The 22,588-nt window shown below is 42.2% G+C and overlaps 1 pseudogene; it reads left to right on the plus strand.

Annotated features, from left to right (window-relative positions):
* Positions 1-702: 702 nt before the first annotated feature.
* On the plus strand, positions 703-20,371 carry LOC106593049 (myosin heavy chain, fast skeletal muscle-like; annotated as a pseudogene).
* Positions 20,372-22,588: the final 2,217 nt, after the last annotated feature.

The following is a 22,588-nucleotide window of genomic DNA, read 5'->3' on the forward strand; positions in this document are numbered from 1 at the left end:
TCAGAGACAAATATTATATTACAAAGTCATGTAATGGGAGTGTGTGGGATGCTCCCTGAAGTGGGTGGGGCTAGTGAGACACAGAAATACATCGGTCTCTCATCCAATACATTTCCTTCACCAGGGTGGTCCATATTTAACTTTTGCTTGGTTTGCACTTTCAACCAGATATAAGGAGGCTGAGAACCCAGCATTCATAAGTCAGCTCCTTCTTCCTCTGTGGTAAGACTCTCTCCACATCCTTAGATTTTTACATTCACTCAGCATCTGAGGTAGTAGCTAAATGCAACGTTTGAATTGAGTTCTGCATTTTCTCTTATAAGTCTCTTTTAAGATTTTACAATATGCAGTCAAGTGGCATTGATTAAAGCTATTTTTATTATTATTATTTTTACATTAAAGGTGTTATACTTATAATCTGTCACTTTAATTCACAGTCAAAAGTGGTGCTCCTGCACTTGTTTGTAAATTGAGGGGGTGTTCTAGAATGTAACTGGGTTTTCAGGGGTATTTTGAATTCTTGACAGAATGTCTAGTAACGTAAGTTGCCACTAGGAAAATGAAAGTAACCAGTTGCACCTGTAGTTGAATTGGACATGGTTGTAATGATTTGGGTTGAAAGATGCCATTCAAATTGTTTTCTAGCCTTTCGGGGGCTAAATGATAAGGCTTTAGAATTCACAACATTCTAATGTTTCACAGGGTCCTCCAAGGAGTACAAATCAATCTGTAGGAGGGGAAAACGAAGGTGAGACATTGTTTGAGTCTTCATATAAAAATGATGGAAATATTCTGTGAGAGATACCGCTTATCTAACTCTGTTGACTGTGGAGGAAGCACCACAGAGTCACTCTAGTTTCTTGTTTCATTTCTTTCCTAGTAATCCGTCACCATGAGTACGGACGCGGAGATGCAAATCTACGGCAAGGCTGCCTTGTACCTTCGTAAGCCTGAGAGGGAGAGGATGGAGGCACAAGCCATGCCTTTTGATTCAAAGAACGCCTGCTATGTGACAGACAAGGTGGAGCTGTACCTAAAGGGTTTGGTCACTGCCAGGGCCGATGGAAAGTGTACTGTGACAGTCACGAAACCTGATGGCAGTAAGGAGGTAAGCCTGATCTGAAAAGTATTCAAGTTCAAGTTTGTGCAATTACTCTTTCTTGAAAAATCAACAAAATGAATGAAAAAAAAATGCCTATAGGCAATATGAAATCAGTAACAAGAGATAGATTAAGAAGTATTTCTTTGTTTTTTGTAAGGAGAATATAACCTTTAACAATGGCATGGAATTATTGTCATTGATTAGTCAAGAATAACCATTTATGTGTCAATGGGTGTTAAATAACAGAGTAGTTGGATTCAAATGGGGGAATGCATCTTTTTTTAAAGATTTAAATAATGAGCAAAATGCATTCAGTCATGTCCAGTTTGATCTGTGTGTAATGTAGAATTCTGACTGTTTCAGGAAGGAAAAGAGTTCAAAGAAGCAGACATCTATCAGATGAACCCCCCTAAGTACGACAAGATTGAGGACATGGCCATGATGACCTACCTGAATGAAGCCTCGGTGTTGTATAACCTCAAAGAGCGTTATGCAGCATGGATGATTTATGTAAGAACCTGCATAAACATACACACACATACATCAACATAAGAAATACACACTTCCAGTACTACACATACAATAAATGAACATAAGAAATACACACTTCCAGTACTACACATAAATGAACCGTATAAACCAAAACATACCACTGCAGTAGACCAACAAAAAAAAACAAGTACATTTATCCAATTTTATTGAATCCCTTTCATCCAGACCTACTCTGGGCTCTTCTGTGCCACGGTGAACCCCTACAAGTGGCTCCCCGTGTACGACGAAGAGGTTGTCAACGCCTACAGAGGGAAGAAGAGGATGGAGGCTCCACCCCATATCTTCTCCGTCTCTGACAACGCTTTTCAGTTCATGATGATTGGTACGAGATCTCATGGATGGATGGATGGATGGATGGATGGATGGATGGATGGATGGATGGATGGATGGATGGATGGATGGATGGATGGATGGATGGATGGGTGGATGGGTGGAGGGAATCTACTGTTTTCTCATGTAGGTTTAAACATTTTGCCTGGAATATCTGATTTCATAAGCCTTGAATAGAAAATGTTCCAAAATGAAATTCATGATATACCCATAATGTTGCTTGAGAATAATAAACATGATGTTTTTTGGTTCCAGATAAGGAGAACCAGTCCATCCTGATTACGTAAGTTGTTTATGCTGAGTGATTAACCAAAATGTCTTTCCTTTTTTTTTAACAACTTGGGAAAGGCGATACCTAGTCAGTTGCACAACTGAATGCATTATACCATACCCCCTCTGGCCTTATTGCTTAATTAACCATCATTTAGTCACATTACTTTAATTATATATGTAAGTTGTATACATTACATTTGTTTTATTTGATGACTTTATTATTTCATTCCAAGTCATTATCATAAAGTAAATAAGGCATACTTTTATGACTGCTGAATACCAACCACCTAGATCATACATTTTCAGGTAGAGATACCTGGTGAAGCAACATCTCTCTATCCCTCTCCATCGCACGTCTACTGTCTCTTCTCTCCCTCTCTGTGTAGCCGCACAATGGATTATAGTCATTGTAGTTAACACACTCAAACTGGTGCGCCTGGCACCTACCACCATACCCCGTTCAAAGGCACTTAAATCTTTTGTCTTTCCCATTCACCTTCTGAATAGCACACATACATAGTCCATGTCTCAATTGTCTCAAGGCTTAAAAATCCTTCTTTAACCTGTCTCCTCTCCTTCATCTACACTGATTGAAATGGATTTAACAGGTGACATTAATAAGGGATCACAGCTTTCACCTGGATTCACCTGGTCAGTCTATGTCATGGAAAGAGCAAGTGTTCCTAATGTGTTGTAAATGATTAAATGGAAATCAGGTCCAAGTGATTATAATTTAGGAAATCTGATCTCAAAGTATTCCCACACATAAATAGAGAGACATATGTGATCATATCCCAACGTAATCAAGGTTTGAAATTATTATGTTTTTGTTAAATCTGTTTAGGCTTCTTGCGGTCAATTTGCAGTGTACAAATTATTTGCAATTATGTTCCGCCCCCCCCCCCCTCCTCAGAAAAAACAACAACATCTGCTTTAATGTATTTGGGATTATTTTGGATTAGACTATGTGCAATAATACATCAATGAGTGGGAATATTTGTTAATTATTTACTTCTGTTAGATAACAGGTCAAAAGTGTATTTTTAAATGCTATTTCTTAGTGAAAGCCAATCTGACACAATCTGTGACTAAAACCCCTCTTTCTCTGTCATATTAACCAGTGGAGAATCCGGTGCAGGAAAGACTGTCAACACCAAGCGTGTCATCCAGTACTTTGCTACCATTGCAGTATCTGGTAGCAAGAAGGAAGCAGACCCCAGCAAAATGCAGGTAGGTTTTGCCGTTTTAACGTATTTCAGTTTGGTGGGCTGTGATTTTTTTTCCAGTAGTGAATCCTTTTTCAAGAAAGGGTTTATCAGTTTCTTAGCAACTTGTGTTTTTCTCAATCAGGGGTCTCTTGAGGATCAGATCATTGCAGCTAACCCTCTGCTGGAGTCTTATGGTAATGCCAAGACAGTGAGGAACGACAACTCGTCTCGCTTTGTAAGTATGAAGGGCATAATGTGGAAGTGACATTATATTGGGGAAAAAAAACATTCCAACAAACTAACATTTCGAGGGGTTCTATCAAAGTAAAATGTTTGAATTGTTTTGTAGACATATTTCTAACCCCCATGCTCTACCTCAGGGTAAATTCATCAGGATTCACTTCCAAGCAGGCAAACTGGCTAAAGCTGATATTGAGACCTGTGAGTTGGTTTTGATTATTTCTCAATGCTTTCCTTAATTTACACAGAATATTTTAGGAGATCATATCATCACATGTAATGTTCTCGTTCGCTCTCTCTCTCTCTCTCTCTCTCTCTCTTTCTCTCTCTCGCACTCTGTCTCTCTCGTTGTCTCTCAGACCTGCTGGAGAAGTCCAGAGTGGCCTTCCAGCTGCCCGATGAGAGAGGCTACCACATCTTCTACCAGTTGATGACAGGCCACAAACCTGAACTAGTTGGTAAGGAAAAGTAGAGGTTGATGTGAAATTATTCACACCTCCATCTGTGGAACTTATTAAAAAAAAAAAAAATCCTAGTCCATCTATTAATACAATTACAATGAGTTCATCCAAGATAACAAGACATCTAGACATGGGTCTGGTCTTTATAGATCTTTCATGGGAAAGACCTATCAAGTAATGCGCTGTGATGCACTACTCTAGGAGCCTCAGTCCAGTCTTTTGAAGCTATTTATTATATACTGTATATAAACTCAGCAAAAAAAAGAAACGTCCTCTCACTGTCAACTGCGTTTATTATGTGTAAATATTTGTATGAACATAACAAGATTCAACAACTGAGACATAAACTGAACAAGATCCAGAGATATGTGACTAACAGAAATGGAATAATGTGTCCCTGAACAAAGGGGGATCAAAATCAAAAGTAACAGTCAGTATCTGGTGTGGCCACCAGCTGCATTAAGTACTGCAGTGCATCTCCTCCTCATGGACTGCACCAGATTTGCCAGTTCATGCTGTGAGATGTTACCCCACTCTTCCACCAAGGCACCTGCATGTTCCCGGATATTTCTGGGGGGAATAGCCATAGCCCTCAACCTCCGATCCAACAGGTCCCAGACGTGCTCAATGGGATTGAGATCCGGGCTCTTCGCTGGCCATGGCAGAACACTGACATTCCTGTCTTGCAGGAAATCACGCACAGAACGAGCAGTATGGTTGGTGGCATTGTCATGCTGGAGGGTCATGTCAGGATGAGCCTGCAGGAAGGGTACCACATAAGGGAGGAGGATGTCTTCCCTGTAACGCACAGCGTTGAGATTGCCTGCAATGACAACAAGCTCAGTCCGATGATGCTGTGACACACCACCCCAGACCATGACGGACCCTCCACCTCCAAATCGGTCCCGCTCCAGAGTACAGGCTTCGGTGTAACGCTCATTCCTTCGATGATAAACGCGAATCCGACCATCACCCATGGTGAGACAAAACCACGACTCTGCAGTGAAGAGCACTTTTTGCCAGTCCTGTCTGGTCCAGCGACGGTGGGTTTGTGCCCATAGGCGACGTTGTTGCCGGTGATGTCTGGTGAGGACCTGCCTTACAACAAGCCTACAAGCCCTCAGTCCAGCCTCTATCAGCCTATTGTGGACAGTCTGAGCACTGATGGAGGGCTTTTGCGTTCTTGGTGTAACTCGGGCAGTTGTTGTTGACATCCTGTACCTGTCCCGCAGGTGTGCTGTTCGGAAGTACCGATCCTGTGCAGGTGTTGTTACACATGGTCTGCCACTGCGATGACAATCAGCTGTCCGTCCTGTCTCCCTGTAGCGCTGTCTTAGGCGTCTCACAGTACGGACATTGCAAATTATTGCCCTGGCCACATCTGCAGTTCTCATGCCTCCTTGCAGCATGCCTAAGGCACATTCATGCAGATGAGCAGGGACCCTGGGCATCTTTCTTTTGGTGTATTTCAGAGTCAGTAGAAAGGCCTCATTAGTGTCCTAAACTTTCATAACTGCGACCTTAATTGCCTACCGTCTGTAAGCTGTTAGTGTCTCAACGACCGTTCCACAGTGCATGTTCATTAATTGTTTATGGTTCATTGAACAAGCATGGGAAACAGTGTTTAAACCCTTTACAATGAAGATATGTGAAGTGATTTGGATTTTTACGAATTATCTTTGAAAGACAGGGTCCTGAAAAAGGGACATTTATTTTTTTGCTGAGTTTATCCTTGAGTCCATCTACTGAGTAAAGGAGGGAGAGATACCGTAAAGGTAGGACATTGGAATTCTACGAGATGTAACTGAGAAGCCGTTTTCCGTTGTCCACAGAAATGACGCTCCTCACCACAAACCCCTACGACTTCCCCATGATCAGCCAGGGTCATATCACTGTGCCCAGCATCAACGACAAGGAAGAGCTGGATGCCACAGACGTGAGTTATACAAAGGGTTAGCCAAACTCTAGACATGGAACGGGTAGGAACATAGTGCAATTCCAACTCGGTGACAGATGGGCACCTTTGAGTTAGTTAGACATGTGTCTCAAGGCACTCGTCATGCCTCCACACTTCACCTTTAGGTACATGTAAGACATCCACAAGAGAGTGCCACTTAATGTCCTGTGGAACTGTGTAAAACTGATTTTGTGCTGCCACACAATAGTGTTGGCCAAAAGTAATCATGTGGAACAGAGAAGCCAGTTAATTCTCTCCATCCCGTTTGTTCTGGAGTGAGCACAGAACTGTAGTGTACTGTAACTGAGCAAACTACTGTTGACTTCATCACTGTTGTACTTCCTCTCTAATTCCAGGATGCCATTACAATCCTGGGCTTCACTAATGATGAGAAGATGGCCATCTACAAGCTGACAGGAGCTGTAACGCACCATGGCAACTTGAAATTCAAGCAGAAGCAGCGTGAGGAACAGGCCGAGCCAGACGGCACAGAGGGTGAGTCCCACTCATAGATATACAATATGGAAAGCATTAGACCCATTCCCAAACATAGAAATAGAAACGGTAAGACAGACATTACCACATGAAAGTCAGGTAGGAGATACATTATGGAGACCAAATTCCAACCTCCACAAATGATTTGAAACAAGGGATGAGGATGAAAATCAAAACCTATCCCACTAAAAAGAGTTGGACAAACTTTTTTGTCAGTGTAACATCAGAAACAAGCGATCTTGAGTGCCTGAGTATGTTGATGTTGGTTCTCTCTCCAGTGGCTGATAAAATAGGCTACCTGTTGGGCCTGAACTCAGCTGAGTTGCTGAAATGTCTGTGCTATCCCAGAGTGAAGGTTGGCAACGAGTATGTGACCAAGGGACAGACTGTGGCTCAGGTAAGGTGAAACACAGCATCTACCATTTTCTGAGCACCTGAATTCTTTTGGGGATGAGAACATTGCCTTTTTTTCAATAGTAGGTCTAATGTTGTTTTTCCAAACGCTTATCACCTCATCACTAGACATGGTCAATATCTCATGTATTAATATGAGGTATTATCATTGCAGGTTTATAATGCAGTCATGGCTCTGGCCAAGTCCATCTATGAGAGGATGTTCTTGTGGATGGTCATCCGTATCAACGAGATGTTGGACACCAAGAATCCAAGGCAGTTCTATATCGGTGTGCTGGACATTGCCGGGTTTGAGATCTTTGATGTGAGTATGAGACCAGAACAAGACAGTTAGTTGTGATTGAAAGGGATTACAGCCTTGTATGATGAAAATATCCCTTTTGAAATTCCTTCCACAGTACAACAGCATGGAGCAGCTGTGCATCAACTTCACCAATGAGAAGCTGCAACAGTTTTTCAACCACACCATGTTCGTCCTGGAACAAGAGGAGTACAAGAAGGAGGGAATCGTCTGGGAATTCATTGACTTTGGCATGGACTTGGCTGCCTGCATTGAGCTTATTGAGAAGGTAAGCTGTCTTTGAGGATTATACTGGACCACAACAGCAAAGCTCATAGCGAGTGATGTGTGATATATTATCACGGTGGTACAACGTTTCTGAACATTGAGAAGTCAATATGTCTCCTATTATGTGACTAAAGGAATAGAATCCTAAAATAGCATGTTTACTAAAGGAATAAATGTCTCTTAAATCTCTTTTCGTAAAGCCATTGGGCATCTTCTCCATCCTTGAAGAGGAGTGCATGTTCCCCAAGGCTTCAGACACTACCTTCAAGAACAAGTTGAACGACCAGCATCTTGGCAAAACCAAGGCGTTTGAGAAGCCCAAGCCTGCCAAAGGCAAGCCAGAGGCCCACTTCTCTCTCGTACACTACGCCGGCACTGTGGACTACAACATCACTGGCTGGCTGGATAAGAACAAGGACCCCCTGAACGAATCAGTTATTCTGATGTACGGGAAAGCCTCAGTCAAACTGATGGCTACCCTGTACCCTGCTGCCCCACCTGAGGGTAAGACTAGCATCACGTATCTAGCATCACATATCTACCTCAATGACCTGGTACCCCTGCACATCGACTCGTACTGGTACCTTGTGTATATAGCCAAGTTATTGTTACTCATTGTGTATTTTTTCCACATGTTATTATTTTTTTCTATATTTTTCTCTTAATGTTGTTGGGAAGGACCCGTGAGTCAGCATTTCACTGTTGGTTTACAACTGTTGTTTACGAAGCATGTGACAAATTAAATTGTATTCGTCTTTGAACGTTTCACAATTTCTCAGGGTTATTCACTGGGTTAATTTTCTCCTACAATATGTGTTAATTTACACGATCTCATCGGCACCATTTGCATTAGGATAAGTGTGAAGATATCCTGACATGATCTGGTTTATAATTAGTGTGCTTGCTGAAGACAACACCACTATCGATATCTTACATCTTATTATTCTTCTATTTATTCTGCCCGCTCTAGGAAATGTACTTTTCTAGCTAACTCTTACTTTTCCCCTCATTTTAACAGATAAAGCCAAGAAAGGAGGCAAGAAGAAGGGTGGTTCCATGCAGACTGTGTCCTCCCAGTTCAGGGTGAGCTTTTGAAATGTGTATATTCAGTCCTTCAAAAGGAGCCTTGATGATGATAAATTATTTTCTGAGAAAATGGTTTGTATCCCTCTTTCAGGAGAACTTACACAAGCTGATGACCAACTTGAGGAGCACTCATCCTCACTTTGTGCGCTGCCTGATCCCCAACGAGTCAAAGACTCCAGGTGTTTATTGACTTAAATAGGGCATCTTATCAGTACAGTATCACTAACCTTAACCATCTGAATCTTTAACCAGTTTATGAATATTAAAGAAAACTTGATTTGTTTTACCAGGTCTGATGGAGAACTTCCTGGTTATCCACCAGCTCAGGTGTAATGGTGTTCTGGAGGGTATCAGGATCTGCAGAAAGGGCTTCCCCAGCAGAATCATCTATGCTGACTTCAAGCAGAGGTACACACACACACACACACACACACACACACACACACACACACACACACACACACACACACACACACACACACACACACACACACACACACACACACACACACACACACACACACACACACACACACACACACACACACAAAGACATACCTGCTCCAAGGGTTTTCCCAGCATCAGAATAGGCTTACCTTTCACATAATTTCACCAACCTGTTACAACTTGACACATGTTAAAAATGTTTCCTCATTCAGGTATAAAGTACTGAATGCCAGTGTCATCCCAGAGGGCCAGTTCATGGACAACAAGAAGGCTTCTGAGAAGCTACTTGGGTCCATTGATGTAAATCACGAGGATTATAAGTTTGGACACACCAAGGTCAGTCAAATACAACCCAGCCATGGCTGACAACAAATCACAACTTCAATGATAATATAAACCCTAACCATTCATCATTTTTCCAGTTGGTATATCTATGATATTGTTCTTTCTTCTTCATTTAACTAATTGAAAAGGTGGAAAAACATTGTACCTTTAAAAAAAAATCTAATTCAAACATCACAAGTATAGAACAGAGAAACTCAACTCATTATCATATGCATTGTGTTAGTGGTATGGCTGCAGTTATATCAGTATACATTATTAATCTACAACTGTACAATAACTAACATCTTATAAACAACCTATCCCATGGTTTGTTTGTAAGAATTGCAATGTTTATGTTGTTCAAATCAGTCTAGTGGTGGTTTTCCCCTCTTTTCAGTCAACCATTTATATCTGTCACCATCTGACTGTGGTTCCATTGACAATGTTTACTTGTTTCAGGTGTTCTTCAAAGCCGGTCTGCTGGGTGTCCTGGAGGAGATGAGAGATGAGAAGCTAGCAGCTCTGGTCGGCATGGTCCAGGCTCTCAGCCGTGGATTCCTCATGAGGAGAGAGTTCACCAAGATGATGGAGAGGAGGTGAGAAATAGTATATATCTTGGCAAAGCGTTCTGTGAACCACCTGTATGTAATTCATTATGATTATATACTGTATATGATGTGAGTTGATCAGAATGAGAAAGTACGTATTTTATTGCTCTACTAACGCAGTAGTTTGGGAATTGGCAAGCTGTTCAATAGGCCATTTAAATTTGGGATATTAACATATTAATTTCTTAATTATGGCTAGTGGTTCCGCCAGCGGAACCTTTCGACAACATCCTGTGAAATGGCAGAGTGCGAAATGCAAAATAAATCATTAGAAATATTTAACTTTCATACATTCAGAAGTGCAATTCACCAAATTAAAGCTTAACTTCTTGTTAATCTAGCCACCGTGTCAGATTTAAAAAAGGCTTTACGACGACAGCAAACCATGCTATTATCTGAGGACAGCACCCCATCAATTGAATTATGACAATCAGAATTCAACCCGCCAGGCGCGACACAAAACTCAGAAATAATGATATAATTCATGCCTTACCTTTGAAGATCTTCTTCTGTTGGCACTCCAATATGTCCCATAAACATCATAAATGGTCCTTTTGTTCGATAAATTCCGTCGTTATATCTCCAACATGTCCATTTATTTGGCGCGTGAAAATACTGCCCCCTATCCCAAACAGGTTTTAAGTATACAAAATGCTTAATGAGCTTGTCAGTCTTGTCACTGAGAGCACTGTCTATGAATTTAACAGAGGTTACATTTCAATTTAGACAGAAAATAAAAAATGAACATTTACTAGAAAAACTTTGTCTTTGCAAAGTTTGTTAATAGAATTACAGTAAAATCTCCTTTCATTTCATTATGTTAACTTGCAGTTCTTCCTGTGAATGTGTTTTTGTCAAATTTGTCCTTGTGTATAGAGTTGTTTGGTTTGTTAAACTTTGAAATCAATGGTTTTGTTTGGTGTACATTTTAAAGTGAAAAGCCTCATCCATTATCATGCCTGGTTACATTTCTCTAGCCCAATTCCTCAACTGTATACCAAAAGTGTCACAAGGCTCTGTTGTGGTATTCTTTGACTCCCAGAATGTAGCTTTATTAAGCATGTCACTCACCATGCTACTCTATCCTTTCTGTTGACCAGAGAGTCCATCTTCTCCATCCAGTACAACATCCGTTCATTCATGAATGTGAAAACCTGGCCATGGATGAAGTTGTACTTCAAGATCAAGCCCCTGCTGCAAAGCGCTGAGACTGAGAAGGAGCTGGCCAACATGAAGGAGAACTATGAGAAGATGAAGACAGATCTGGCCAAGGCTCTGGCCGCTAAGAAGCATTTGGAGGAGAAGTTAGTGTCCCTGGTGCAGGAGAGGGCAGACCTGGCTCTCCAAGTCGCATCTGTAAGTGACCAACGACCCTCATCAAGGCATATTTACACACACACAAACACACACACGCACACTCTGAAGTTCGTGGCTAAGTCCCACGTTTTTATAGCCCATGTTAAAAATACATTTCATGAATTTATATTGATTTCCTCTGATCTCTGACTAAATAAAGTCTATATTTTGATACACAAAATGAGGCCTCTGAATTTATTCTCCTGTTCTGAAACCAGGAAGGTGAAAGTCTGAACGATGCTGAGGAAAGGTGCGAGGGGCTCATCAAGAGCAAGATCCAGCTGGAGGCCAAACTCAAAGAGATGACTGAGAGGCTGGAGGATGAGGAGGAGATGAATGCTGAGTTGACTGCCAAGAAGAGGAAGCTGGAAGACGAGTGCTCTGAGCTGAAGAAGGACATTGATGACCTGGAGCTCACCCTAGCCAAAGTGGAGAAGGAGAAGCACGCCACTGAAAACAAGGTCTTGTGTTTTTACCAGAGACAGTCTAACCACCAAACAATAATCAACTCAAAACCTAGCTTAACAGAAATGGAATTCAAGTCGTGTTGTGGGTGCAGGAAAAATGAAAAATAGTTGATTTTCAGTTGCGGAGTATTCCCCACACTCATTGCATGTTTCCCCCTCGTTTATGAATTCCATTCAGTACACTGGCATGGTGTACACTTCCATTTAGTGTTGAATATGGTGCAGTACTTGTTGACACATTTCTAATATAAATGAAATGAATGCAATATATATCAAGATAAATCTCTCCTTTATGGTGAAGAGCCCAAAGACTCATTTTGTTGTGGTGGTTTTCAGGTTAAAAACCTGACAGAGGAGATGGCGTCTTTGGATGAGAGTGTTGCCAAGCTGACCAAGGAGAAGAAAGCCCTCCAAGAGGCCCACCAGCAGACACTGGACGACCTGCAGGCAGAGGAGGACAAAGTCAACACTCTGACCAAGGCCAAGACCAAGCTGGAACAGCAAGTGGACGACGTGAGAGGAGTTTGACATTTTGGCCATGATAGTATATGAGATGATATTACCTTAAGTTGTTAAGATTTGAACATTGTGTTTATATCTTATAGCTTGAGGGTTCTCTGGAGCAAGAGAAGAAGCTCCGTATGGACCTTGAAAGAGCCAAGAGAAAGCTGGAGGGAGATCTGAAACTGGCCCAGGAGTCCATAATGGACCTGGAGAATGACAAGCAGCAAGCTGATGAGAAAATCAAGAAGTAAACACAAACAAATTACGACAGTATTACCTGCCATATTGATCAAAATAATAGTTGTTCTTGACTAACTGTTCTAATTATGAATGACCATTTGCATGTGATTCTTAACAGGAAACTGAATGGTATGATACTCTGTCTTTACAATATCGAACCAAAACTCTGCAATCTACGTGTTTGTGTTTCTTAGAAAGGAGTTTGAGACCAGCCAGCTCCTCAGCAAGGTTGAGGATGAACAGTCTCTGGGAGCTCAGTTGCAGAAGAAGATCAAGGAACTCCAGGTACAGTACAGGATCTAAGCTCCAGTACAGGAAAGCCAACACCTGAATCGGTTCCTTCATTTCCTGAAAACAATTATGGCTCAGTAGGATGGAAGATGGTGCTTCTTACCGCTGCTTCGTACCATTGTAAATATGGTGCTTTTTATCATTGTGGTTTTGGTTCCTGCATGGGCAAGTTTCTACTGAATATATTATTGGAACTGGCTTAGTATGAACATATTCAATTGTTTCAACTGCATTGTAGTGTTCATTCCTCCTGCTCCTGTCTCCTGTTCTAGGCCCGTATTGAGGAGCTGGAGGAGGAAATTGAAGCTGAGCGTGCTGCCAGGGCTAAGGTTGAGAAGCAGAGGGCCGATCTCTCCAGGGAACTTGAGGAGATCAGCGAGAGGCTGGAGGAGGCCGGAGGCGCCACTTCTGCTCAGATTGATATGAACAAGAAGCGTGAGGCTGAGTTCCAGAAGCTGCGTCGTGATCTTGAAGAGTCCACTTTGCAGCATGAGGCCACAGCCGCCGCTCTGCGCAAGAAGCAGGCCGACAGTGTGGCTGAGCTCGGGGAGCAGATCGACAACCTGCAGCGTGTCAAGCAGAAGCTAGAGAAGGAGAAGAGCGAGTACAAGATGGAGATTGATGACCTCTCCAGCAACATGGAGGCTGTCGCCAAGGCTAAGGTGAGTAGTGATGTTTTGATCAAGCAGTGTTGAGGAGGGTCAACTACATTACCATTCCAGAGAACTGCAGCTGACAGGAGTCCCATATATAAAGTAATGATGGAACATGTTTCACTAACAGGGCAATCTGGAGAAGATGTGTCGTACTCTTGAGGACCAGCTGAGTGAGCTCAAGACTAAGAATGATGAGAATGTTCGCCAGGTCAACGACATCAGCGGACAGAGGGCCAGACTCCTGACAGAAAATGGTACCATCATCAACAATGAACAACAAACTGATGCTTTCCTTCAGTAAAACACAATAACATGTATTGGGGGCTATATCCTGATAGTCCAGTCCACAATAGTTCCTAGCGTAATATTCACCACATAACATTGCCCTACGATACCTAAAAATACATTTTCAATCTTAGGAGGTCAGAGACCCCATTAACGAGATATCCCTTTATCCCTGCAGGTGAGTTTGGACGCCAGCTGGAGGAGAAGGAAGCCCTGGTGTCTCAGCTGACCAGAGGCAAACAGGCATTCACCCAGCAGGTGGAGGAGCTGAAGAGGCAGATTGAGGAGGAGGTCAAGGTAAGGGACACAAAATGGATACCACCGACCACAGAGTTTATAGCCATATCTTCATATAGACGGTGACTACGCCACCCTCAGAGACTTCTACTGTCATTTGTTTTACTATCTCTCTAAAATCTCTTTGTCTTTGTCTTTCTCTCTCACAGGCTAAAAACGCCCCTGGCCCACGGTGTCCAGTCTGCCCGCCATGACTGTGACCTCCTGAGAGAGCAGTTTGAAGAGGAGCAGGAGGCCAAGGCAGAGCTGCAACGCGGCATGTCCAAAGCGAACAGTGAGGTGGCTCAGTGGAGGACTAAGTATGAAACTGATGCCATCCAGCGCACAGAGGAGCTGGAGGAGGCCAAGTAAGTCACACCCAACAGCAAAAACTCAAATATAGGGTGTGGATGGTGAGGGTCCATATGTATTGTAACATTTCTACACCTTCTGTCATCCAAAAGGAAGAAGCTGGCCCAGCGTCTACAGGACGCTGAGGAGACCATTGAGGCAACCAACTCCAAGTGCGCCTCCCTGGAGAAGACCAAGCAGAGGCTGCAGGGAGAGGTGGAGGACCTCATGATTGACGTTGAGAGAGCCAACGCAATGGCCGCCAACCTAGACAAGAAGCAGCGGAACTTTGACAAGGTGAAAATAAATAAACCTCACGCTAGGTTGACATTTTCTATCTGCTATATTACCAATTGTAGTATAATTGCAGCGTTTTTCTGATTCAAAACTCTTCATCAATTACTTGTAATGAAAATCTCATGGATTCCCCTAGGTCCTGGCAGAATGGAAGCAGAAGTATGAGGAGGGCCAGGCTGAGCTGGAAGGAGCTCAGAAGGAGGCTCGCTCTATGAGCACTGAACTCTTCAAGTTGAAGAACTCCTACGAGGAGGCTCTGGATCATCTGGAGACTCTGAAGAGAGAGAACAAGAACCTGCAACGTGAGCATTTGACAGCAGTTTTACTTGGCTCATGTTTGACTCGGGTTTTGAACATTTAGGAAACTGTAACCATCAACATTTCTATTACACCATTTTAGAACGGTATAACATTTAAAAAACTTCACTTGTAATCGGTATTCCTTTGAACAGCCCAAGGAAGTGGGGGCAATTAGATTTGCAAGACTGTATGAAGTGCTGATTAATTAATTAATTATTATGATTGAAGGTGTTTTCGTAAATTCCATCTGAAGTGCCAGAGTGCGCTCTGGGCGTTCGTAAATTCAGAGCGTTGTCAGATTGTCCGTTTGTAAATTCATAGCGTTTTGCTCTCGGAGTGTTCAGAGCACACACTGGACACTGGCCGACGAGTAGGTTTGATCCGAGCGTTCTGACCTCACAACAGCAGTCAAGCACCCAAGCTAACTGGCTAATGTTGGCTAGCTACTTCCAGACACAAATGAGAGAACACCTCACTCTGACCATTTTACTCGCCCTAACAGAGCTGGTTAGGCTGTTTTCATCTTATCCAGAGCGTTGGTGACTGTATCTGTGCTGTTGGCAACAATTTAAATACGCTTTTTTTGCCGACAAGTACCATATTCAGAGGGTGTTGAGCATTCATAAATGTATGAATTATTCTGTGCTCTGGCACACTCAGATGAGAGTGCTCTGAAATCGGAGTAGGTAGCCAGAGTGAATTTACGAACGCACCCTCAATGTCAACTTCAGTGCATTGGCGATATCCACTGAAAATCTCCCAAGCCTAAACTGCTTGTGTGTGCAGAGGAGATCTCTGACCTGACTGAGCAGATCGGAGAGACTGGCAAGAGCATCCACGAGCTGGAGAAGGCCAAGAAGACCGTGGAGACAGAGAAGTCTGAGATCCAGACTGCTCTGGAGGAGGCTGAGGTACAAACTGCCGCTGTTAGATGAGAAAAGTAGTGTAACAATAGCCAATGCCAGCTACATTCCAATGCTCCTTGTATTAGTGTTTATCATAGTTATATATATTTAGTTCCTTGTGTTATACACAACTAAATGTATTGAACACAATTTACCCGACTGCTTCTCCTTGTCCAGGGAACACTGGAGCACGAGGAAGCCAAGATTCTGCGTGTGCAGCTGGAGCTGAACCAGATCAAGGGTGAGGTGGACAGGAAGATCGCTGAGAAAGACGAGGAGATGGAGCAGATCAAGAGGAACAGCCAGAGGATGATTGACTCCATGCAGAGCACCCTGGACTCTGAGGTCAGGAGCAGGAATGACGCCCTGAGGGTGAAGAAGAAGATGGAGGGAGACCTGAACGAGATGGAGATCCAGCTGAGCCACTCCAACAGGCAGGCCGCTGAGGCCCAGAAACAGCTGAGGAACGTCCAGGGACTGCTCAAGGTAAAGGGACTAGGCCCTCAGGCTCAAACATCTGAACATGTGGAGAGATTTTTTTGTGAATCTGTAGAAAAGAATAGAACAGAGGAATTGAATAGTGTTGACTAATATACTGCAGAAAGGTAGGGATATTGGGGAAATTCTTACCAATGAACAGTTCTGTCACCAATCCTATCGTCTCTACTTCCACAAGTCCTAATGAACCTATGTCATTTTGAACCTCAGGATGCCCAATTGCACCTTGATGACGCTGTCCGTGCCTCAGAGGACATGAAGGAGCAGGTAGCCATGGTGGAGCGCAGGAACGGTCTGATGATGGCTGAAATTGAGGAGCTGAGAGTTGCTCTGGAGCAGACTGAGAGAGGCCGCAAAGTGGCTGAGACTGAGCTGGTAGATGCCAGCGAGCGCGTTGGACTGCTGCACTCCCAGGTACGGCTCTAAGCCATTTCTCATTAAACTCAACCAAGCATACCTTGTCTGCCTTGTGACTTGTAAGTTCTCTTGAGATTAAAACAAAGGGTCTTGTTTCATCCTCCAGAACACCAGCCTTCTGAACACCAAGAAGAAGCTGGAGACTGACCTGGTGCAGGTGCAGGGAGAGGTGGACGACATCGTCCAGGAGGCCAGGAACGCAGAGGAGAAGGCCAAGAAGGCCATCACTGACGTGAGTCTTTATGATCTATTGATATACATCCACTTGATTTGTCACCAAGTGCCAATGGTAGCTGGGCTGGTTTACAACAAATAAGATCTCAGAGAGATGTTATGATTGGTGCCAATTGGTGCATAAATTAAATAAACTACCATTCCAGGCGGCCATGATGGCTGAGGAGCTGAAGAAGGAGCAGGACACCAGCTCTCACCTGGAGAGGATGAAGAAGAACCTGGAGATTACAGTCAAGGACCTGCAGCACCGCCTGGATGAGGCTGAGAATCTGGCCATGAAGGGAGGCAAGAAGCAGCTCCAGAAACTGGAGTCCAGGGTGAGTTGACAGCACAATGGATTAGGGTATATTGAAAGACTGATTTCAGGAAATGTATTTGATAATACACACAGGACCATTGTGTAATGACTTTTTCTCTCAATAACCCACCTAGATAATGAAAAGCTGTTATCATTACAGACTCCTTCAATTAAAATTGTAGAAGCACATAGGAACAGGCAACAATCTTGACTCCTTGAATGAGTAGAACAATATACCTCTGTTTTACAAAGGTTTGTTAAATCTGATTTCACCCCTTCAAACAAATGCCTACATTAATTTCTTCCACACAAGGTGCGTGAGCTTGAGACTGAGGTGGAGGCTGAGCAGAGAAGAGGTGCAGATGCAGTCAAGGGAGTCCGCAAGTATGAGCGCAGAGTCAAGGAGCTTACTTACCAGGTAAGAGAAAGCGCCTTCTTCAAACACTTCCCACTGGGAACACTGGTTAAATCAACATCGTTTCCACATCATTTCAATGAAAATATGTTGAACCAACGTGGAATAGATGTTGAATTGATGCCGTTGCCCAGTGGGTTGACACAAACACAGACAGGTTTGTGTATAAAACTACTGCGCATTGATTATTTGATATTCTCCCACAGACTGAGGAGGATAAGAAGAACGTTGGCAGACTTCAGGACCTGGTAGATAAGCTGCAGATGAAAGTGAAAGCCTACAAGAGACAGGCTGAGGAAGCGGTGAGCACCCTTAATTAGTCAAATACTCTGAAAGCATACATTGAAAAACATATTTCTTCCCTAGTTTACATTACAACATTTTATTTTACGCTTTTCAAATGCCTCGCAAAGAAGGGCACTGATTGGTAAATGCTGAGTTTCCCTTTGAGCATGGTGAAGTTACTAATAAGCCGTTCAATATTGTATCAATATACCCAGTCACTACAAAGATACAGACGTCCTTCCTAACGGAGTTGCCGGAGAGGAAGGAAACCCATCAGCAATTTTATCAGAGTTTAATGGCTGTGATAGGAGAAAACTGAGGATGGATCAGCAACATTGTAGTTACTCTTCAATACTAACCTAAATTACAGAGTGAAAAGGAAGCCTGTCCAGTATAAAAATATTCCAAAACATGCATCCTTTTTGCAACAACCCACAGGGCACAGACATTTCTTGGGATAGTTTTGATTTATATTTGGTTGAGCTGTCAACTAACCGTTATTTCAACGTGAAATCAACAACAAATGTCACCACTTCTATGAATTAAGGTAAAATCTTGGTTGAAAAAAAACACAAAAAGCCCTTACGTTGATTACTTTTTGCAAATCAAGTCAGTTTTCCATGTTGAGTCAACGTCATCACTTTTTTTGGGGTTGTATAAACAACGTTGATTCAGCCATTTTTTGCCCATTGCGAAGGCACTAAAGTAATACTGCAAAAAAAGCATAGTATTTTCAAGCATGGTGATGGCTGCATCATGTTATGGGTATGCTTGTCATTGGCAAGGACTGGGGAGTTTTTCAGAACAAAAAAAACAGCATGAGCTCGGCAAAGACAAAATCATAGAGGAAAAACTTGGTTCAGTCTGCTTTTCACCAGACACTAGGAGATTAATTCACCTTTCAGCAAGACCATAACCTAAAACACAAGGCCAAGTCGACATTAAATTTGCTTACCAGGAAGACAGGGAATGTTCCTGATTGGCTGAGTTACAGTTTTGACTTAAATCTGCTTGAAAGTCTATGGTGAGACTTAAATATGTCTATCTAGCAGTGATTAACATCCAAATCGACAGTGCATGAAGAATTTTGAAAGTAATAATGGGCTAAAATTTAACGATCCAGGTGTGTTAAGCTCTCAGAGACTGACCCAAAAATATTTAAATTGACTCTGGGGGTACTTATATATATACTGTATACATGTATACACATGCAAAAGTATGTGGACACCCCGTCAAATATTAAAGCCACACCCGTTGCTGACAGGTGTATAAAATCGAGCATTCAGCCATGCAATCACCATAGACAGACACATTGTTCTATTTTACATCATTTTTTGATTTTTTGGAATCCAGTTTGTCATTCCCGAGCAGTTTATGTAGATCATTGACAAAAAATTTAATTTCAATCCATTTAAATCCTAATTTGTAAGACTATAAAATGTGACGAAATCCAAAGGGAGTTAGGCACTTTACGCCCCTGGAGGGAGTGGTTTGATCCCCCGTCCCACCACTCACTTTCTCTGCTTAATCATCTATTTCCCTACATACTTTGCAATCTTAAATCTGTCATAAAAATAACAAAAAACTGTTAAATACTTTAAAAAAATTATAACATTAAATTGCTACCTGAAGCTTCAAACTTTGAATGCTGATGTTGTGCTCTCCCTCTCTGTTCCTCACACAGGAGGAACAAGCCAACGGCCACATGTCTAAGTTCCGGAAGGTTCAGCATGAACTGGAGGAGGCTGAGGAGCGTGCTGACATCGCTGAGAGTCAAGTCAACAAGCTCAGAGCTAAATCCCGCAGCACTGGAAAGGTACAGAGCTGCTACTAAACCTACATCTGACAAATGCTCAGATATGACCACATAAACACCACCTATGATCCAGTCTTCACAGAAATCAATATTGATCTTTTACACTCACTAAAATGTAGGTATTTAAGATTGCTAATAAGCACATTTCATGTAGGGAAAAAAACATAAGATTAAGGCTGAGCACTGAGCCTTAAATGCTGGATCCATTATACTCTTTCCAAGTGTATACACGCTCATGAATACAGATTTATCATTTTTTTTGTTTTTTTTTACAGGGAAAAGAAGTTGCTGAATAAACAAGAGAAGAAGTTGCTGAATAAACAAGACAAATGTCTTATATCATTTTCCTGTGTTGCATAAAATATGATTTTCATGGTGAAAATGATCGTTGATTAAAAACATGTATGCCTACATACTCCTTGTGATGGTGGACTTATTACTCAGCACAACCGTGGTAGCCATTGAAAGGGAACACTGGAGATTATGGAGAAATTCTCAGAACAAAGTTCTCAGGAAACAGACTGCATTACACATTATCTCTGGTGATCAGACTACGTAAACATACTGTAAATGTGGTGGTGGTGGAAAAATTACCCAATTGTCATACTTGACTAAAAATGAAGATAACTTCTGTGGAAGACCAGGGTTTGGTCAAGACGTTTACACATATCAGGGTTTGGTCAAGACATTTACACATATCAGATACAGACAGAATGGCATTAGCTCAGTTTCAATGTTGTTTATTTAAATAAGAAACAAAAAGGACTCCTCCAGGATAACATTTTCTGGGCTCCTGCTGTATCCAATGGAGAACAAAACCCAACTCCCTCCGTTGTCTCTGGTACTACCCACAACAATACAGAAGTAACCTCTCTTTCCCACTACCCACCCTCATGTTCTGGCAGCTTTATGGGACTCATCCAGCTGGTGAGCAATCAGCCCCTTGATTACTCACCAACCACAATCAGCCTCAATTATTCCTGGCCAGTGAGCCCATCGAGACCTGGCACGTCCAGAAGAGGGAGCCATCGCTGTGTCTTGTAGACTCCGTCTGTCACCAGGCCTCGATGAGTCTCCCCTGGTTGGCTCATAAAACAATTATTCAAATAAAAGTGAGTCACTCAATAAATTACATCTTGAGTAAAAGTCAGTCTCTGGTTTTCAATATAATAAATAATTTCAAATTCCTTATATTACCCTAACCAGACGGTACATTTTTCTTGTTGTTTTTTTCAATTTCATTTACCAAATAGCCATGGTCATATTCCAACACTCAGACATCATTTACAAACAAAGCATTTGTGTTTATTGAGTCCGCCTTATCAGAGGCAGTAGGGAAGACCATGTGTTCTTTTGACAAGTGCATGACTTGCTAAGCAATCGAATGTTACGAATTGGGTGGCAGGGAAAATGTTTGAGTAAAATGTATTTATTTTGTTTAGGAATATATTGGGGTAAAAGTAAAAGTTGTCAGAAATATAAATAGTAAAGAACAGATACCCCCCCAAAATATGTTTATTTAGTTACTTTATACCACTGAATAAATGGCTAATGAACATCTGACCAAATTACGTGAGATTTTAGTTCTGGGTTAACCGAGATTATGCCCACAAATGGTAAAAGAAATGACAAACATGATAAGGGTTTATCATTAGTCAATTAGCATTTCCAATCCACTTTAGGGTTCAACCGCAGCTCCTCAAAACAGAAACAGTGGGAGGAGGAAAGAGAAACGTGTGTTAAACATTCAGATAGACAAGACTCAATATGGAGGTCAATGTCCCTAAACCAAGCAAAACAAATGTAGATGAAGCTGTATGTGAGCTGCGGTACTTACCCAGAAAGTCTTGCAGTCAATGAAGAGATGAACACGCCAAAAAGTGCACAAAAGGTTCTTACTTTGTATTTTATATTATTTGAATTCAATATCGTTCATCCAGCCCAACGTTTCAGCTCCCTTCTTCAAGAGATGCTGGTTGATTGCCATTGGAGATAATGACTAAAGGCTAGTGTGTAAACATCAGAGAGACGGGCTCATTATACAGTGAGGGAAAAAAGTATTTGATCCCCTGCTGATTTTGTACGTTTGCCCACTGACAAAGAAATGATCAGTCTATAATTTTAATGGTAGGTTTATTTGAACAGTGAGAGACAGAATAACAACAAAAAAATCCAGAAAAACGCATGTCAAAAATGTTATAAATTGATTTGCATTTTAATGAGGGAAATAAGTATTTGACCCCCTCTCAATCAGAAAGATTTCTGGCTCCCAGGTGTCTTTTATACAGGTAACGAGCTGAGATTAGGAGCACACTCTTAAAGGGAGTGCTCCTAATCTCAGTTTGTTACCTGTATGAAAGACACCTGTCCACAGAAGCAATCAATCAATCAGATTCCAAACTCTCCACCATGGCCAAGATCAAAGAGCTCTCCAAGGATGTCAGGGACAAGATTGTAGACCTACACAAGGCTGGAATGGGCTACAAGACCATCGCCGAGCAGCTTGGTGAGAAGGTGACAACAGTTTGTGCGATTATTCGCAAATGGAAGAAACACAAAAGAACTGTCAATCTCCCTCGGCCTGGAGCTCTATGCAAGATCTCACCTCGTGGAGTTGCAATGATCATGAGAA

This window comes from Salmo salar, chromosome ssa14 (assembly GCF_905237065.1).
Source record: "Salmo salar chromosome ssa14, Ssal_v3.1, whole genome shotgun sequence".
NCBI classification, from domain to species: Eukaryota; Metazoa; Chordata; class Actinopteri; order Salmoniformes; family Salmonidae; genus Salmo; species Salmo salar.